General features: G+C 39.2%; 1 long non-coding RNA gene across 1 annotated transcript in view; it reads right to left on the bottom strand.

Moving 5' to 3' along the window:
- The window catches only part of LOC121014798 (uncharacterized), a 25179-nt gene that overhangs the window by 18845 nt on the left and 1334 nt on the right, over nt 1–5000 (bottom strand). The window lies entirely within an intron of this gene.

Below are 5000 nucleotides of genomic sequence, written 5' to 3' on the forward strand. Positions count from 1 at the left end.
AAGAAGAAGAAGAAGAAGAAGAAGAAGAAGAAGAAGAAGAAGAAGAAAGAAAGAAAGAAAGAAAGAAAGAAAGAAAGAAAGGAAGAAAGAAAGAAAGAAAAAAACAAGTGTTGGCGAGGATGTGGAAAAAAAGGAACCCTCATGAACCATTGGTGGGAATGTAAATTGGTGCAGTGTGGAAAATGGCATGGAGGTTCCTCACAACATTAAAAATAGAATTACCATATAATCCAGTAATTCCACTACTGGGTATTCACCCAAAGAAAATGAAAGTAAAAATTTGAAAGGACATATGCACCCCTACACCTATTGCAGCATTTACAACAGCCAAGATACAGAGGCAACCCAGGTGTCCATCTACAGACGAAAGGATAAAGAAGATGTGGTATAGACATACAATGGAATATTACTCGGCCATAAAAAATTGAGATCTTGCCATTTACAATAACATAGATGGATCTAGATGGTATAATGCTAAGTGAAAGAAGTCAGTCAGAGAAAGACAAATAGCATATAATTTCACTCATATATGGAATTTAAAAAACAAAACACATGGGGGCACCTGGGTGGCTCAGCCGGTTAAGCATGGACTCTTGATTTAGACTCAAGTCATGATCTCACAGGTCATGGGATTAAGCTCCACGTCAGGCTCTGTGCTGACAGCGTGGAGCCTGCTTGGGATTCTCTCTCTCCCTCTCTCTCTCTCTGCACCCCACCTCTCTCTCCCAAAATAAGTACACTTTAAAAAAACTATTTTAAAACAAAACAGAGGGGGGAAAAGCGACAAATAAAAGAAAAGAATCTTAAAAACAGAACAAATTGGTGGCTGCCAGAGGAGGGATGGGTGGGGGAAAAGACGAAACAGATAAAAGGGATTAAGAGCCCACTTATCTTGACGCACACTGAGTAATGTACAGAATTGTTAAATCATCATACTGTACACCGGAAACTGATGGAACACTGCACGTCAATATACTTCAGTTAAAAAAAGAAAAAAAAATGTACAAGAATATCCATTAACAGAATGGCTAAAAAATATTCTGGTAGGTTTATACACGGCAATGGAAGACAGAACTGCCACTATACCCAATATGAATGAATCTCACAGATGTAAAGTTGACCAAAAGAAACCTGATCCAAGATAGCATACACTACGATTCCATCTATATGAAGTTCAAGAACAGGTACAAATTGAGCTGTGGTTTTAGAACTGTGGTTTCCCAGGGGGGCGGGGGTTATCTGCTGGGAGGGACCACAGGGAGCATGCTGGTGGGCTGGAAATGTTCTGTATCTTAATCTGGGGCAGGGGATTTACATGGATGTATATCAAAATAAAAGAAACTGATTGAGGTGTATGCTTCAGATTTATATTCTTTACTGCATATGAGTTAGATCTCAAAAAAAAGAACATTAAGTATTTATTTTAAAGAAATTACAGAAATGCAGCAAGGTTAATGCATCACATTCAAGATTGTCAGAAAACCAGTATACCATTCCCAAGTTGCACTAAAAATTAGTCTTGGGATTTTCCTCATTTGCAAAATTGGAATAGTAGTATCAACCAACCTCATATAGCAATTCAGAGAATTAGACAATGTATAAATATCTTTGCACTCCTATAAGAGAAGTCCTATATAAATATAAGGTAGTATTTGTGGAGTGTTCTAAGATCTCATTTTCACTTAAGTAATCTCTTAGAGATACTTCTTCCTTTCCTTTAAAATACAATAACTATGGGTGCCTGGATGGCTCAGTCGGTTAAGCGTCTGACTTCAGGTCATGATCTCGCGGTTCACGAGTTCAAGCCCCACATCGGGCTCTGTGCTGACAGCTCAGAGTCTGGAGCCTGCATTGGATTCTCTGTCTCTCTGTCTCTCTGTCTCTCTCAAAAATAAAGCACTAAAAATAAATAAATAAATAAATAAATAAATAAATAAATAAATAAATGAATGAATGAATAAAATAAAATAAAATGTAATAACTAAAACCCATAAAGTAAATGAAAGAGGAACTATGAGTTAGGCCAAAAACAAATTGATAAATTGGGACCAAAGCAGGGTTGCCCATTCTTTCCATGACCTTTCTGATGGGGAATTGTCATTAAACTGAAAAGTCAATATTTATCTTTATTAAAGCTTCCTGAAAGATTCCAGAATCTACCTAGGACAGGATTTTCAATTCCAGACACTCCAAGCAAAGATTTATAAAGTTTTAAATCCAATAATACCATCCTGCTTATCTCCTTTTTTGAAAGTTATTAATAAAACAAATAATGTTGCAATCATCTGTATGGATATCAATAGCATGGTTCAAATCATAGTTCCTCTAAATCAGAGCTGTCCAGTGAGGTAGCCACTAGCCACATGTGGCTATTGAGCACTTGAAATTTGGCTAATTTGAATTGATTTGCCCTCCAAGTATAATATACACACCATTTTCAAAATTTTGTACCAAAAAAAGAACGTAAAGTATCTCATTAATGTTTATATTGATTACATGTCAAAATGTATTATTTTTAATGCACTGGGTTAAAGAAAATATATTACAATGAATTTAACCTGTTTATTTTTAGTATTTTTAATATGGCTAATAGAAAGCTTTAAATTCTATGTAAGGCTTGCATTATATTTCTACTGGACAGCAGGGATCTAAAGAAAGATGGAAATTTTCATCTCAAGACAGAGTTTTCGAAAGGGTTTTAAGAATTAGGATTAAGAGGGGCGCCTGGGTGGCGCAGTCGGTTGAGCGTCCGACTTCAGCCAGGTCACGATCTCGCGGTCCGTGAGTTCGAGCCCCGCGTCAGGCTCTGGGCGGATGGCTCAGAGCCTGGAGCCTGTTTCCGATTCTGTGTCTCCCTCTCTCTCTGCCCCTCCCCCGTTCATGCTCTGTCTCTCTCTGTCCCAAAAATAAATAAAAATGTAGAAAAAAAAAATTAAAAAAAAAAAAAAAAAGAATTAGGATTAAGATTGCTTAAATGTTTTCCAGCCAAACTACCTGTCTTTGTCAAAGATTATAATCTATGTTTAATCTTTATAATCAACTGAGTTTTAGGATGGTTATATGAGGTTTGGCCTCCATGAAGTCACAGAACATTTACTGGTTTTCCGTGAGCCTTAAATAATATGTAAACCTGCAGTTCTAAAACATTTGGGGGCTTTGTACCGTTGAGGCAGAGAAAGGACCTTAACAGATCTCCAACATGACTTTCCAGGATACCCTAACCCAAAAGCTATATTCAATCAAGCAAAAATGATGCCGCTATGAATTGAATTGTGTTCCCCCAAATTCACAGGCCGAAGCCCTACCCCCCAATATGATGGTACTTAGAGGGCAGGACTTTGGGAGGTAATTAGGTTTAGATGAGGTAAGGAGGACAGGGTACCGATGATGGGATTAGAGTCCTTATAAGAAGAAGAAGAGGGGCGCCCGGACGGCTCAGTTGGTTGGGTGATCAACTCTGGATTTCGGCTCAGGTTGTGATCTCACAGTTCATGAGCTGGAGGCAGAGTCCAGCTCCACGCTGGTGGCGTGGAGCCTGCCTGGGATTCTCTGTCTCCCTCTTTCTCTGCCTCTCTCCTGCTTGCACTCTCTCTCTTCCTCTCAAAAAAAAGAAACAAAAAAAAAGAAGAGGAAGAGATCAGAATTTTCTCTCTCTCTCTCTCTCTCTCTCTCTCTCTCTCTCTCTCTCTGCAACAGGGAGGACACTGTGAGAAGGCAGCCGTGTACAAGCCAGGAAGAGAGCTCCCACCAGGAGCCGAGCCTGCCAGACCTTCATCTGGGACTTGTAATCTTCAGAACAGTGAGAAAATAAATTGTGATTCACAGTCAACTGTATTTTGTTATGGAAGCTCAAGCAAACTAACACAGAGACCTAATGCTTAAAGCAATCTTTTTTATTAAATGTCATCGTTAATCTTTACCTATATACATTTTGCTATGTAAAGCATGGTGATTTGCACCCTGTGATGAATAAGAATAAAAAAGTATTGATTTTCTCTAGACGTTAACAGGACAGGTCTGACCTCTGGCCTCTGTAGACCACTCACTCACAGACCATCTTTGTTGAGCCAGGAGAAAGGGGTCAAGGAAAATGATTGTTATTTAAAAACATTATTACTTCAAAAAATTTCATCCTTGATTATATTGAAAATATTTTCTTCAATAAACGGAATTTATACTTCCATTCTAACCGAAAATGCAAAGTTGTTCATCTCTCCCCTAGGGATTTGCTTCTTGGTGGCACTTTCAATGGTCTCACCACAGTTTGAGCATAATAAAATCTCATTTTATGCTCCAAGGCAGGAAGCATCCTAAAAGCTCCTCAACCAGTATAGTACACAACCTTGTGGCTTTTGGACTAACATTTAGACTTCACAGGGGCGCCTGTGTGGCTCAGTTGTTTAAGTGTTCGACTTTAGCTCAGGTCATGATCTCACAGTTTGCGGGCTCAAGCCCCTCATCGGGCTCTGCACTGACAGCATGGAGCCTGCTTCAGATCCTCTGTCTCCTTCACTCTGTGCTTGCACTCTGGCTCTCTTTCTCTCAAATATAAATGAACATAAACATTTTTTTAATAATTTATAAATAATAATAGACATCACAAAAAAGAAAGGAAACAAAATGGAGTGCTTATTTCCTTAGAAACATTCAAAACATCTTCAGATGTTTACTGCCTGTTTTCTTTTAACTTTTTTTTAATGTTTATCTATCTTTGAGAATGAGAGAGACAAAGTGTGAGTGGGGGAGGGGCAGAGAGCGAGGGAGACCTAGAATCCAAAGCAGGCTCCAGGCTCCTAGCTGTCAGCACAGAGCCTGCTGTGGGGCTCGAACCCACAGCCCATGAGATCATGACCTGGGCCAAAGTCAGACACTTAACAGACTCAGCCACCCAGGTGCTCCTACTGCCTGTTGTAAAGAAAGAAAGAGGAGGGGGGAAATGGAAGAGAACCAAATAGCACAGTTGATTTAATCCCTGTTATCACTTTAACCTCTTTTGCCAC

This window comes from Herpailurus yagouaroundi, unplaced genomic scaffold (assembly GCF_014898765.1).
Source record: "Herpailurus yagouaroundi ecotype Mexico unplaced genomic scaffold, PumYag 203, whole genome shotgun sequence".
Classification (NCBI taxonomy): domain Eukaryota; kingdom Metazoa; phylum Chordata; class Mammalia; order Carnivora; family Felidae; genus Herpailurus; species Herpailurus yagouaroundi.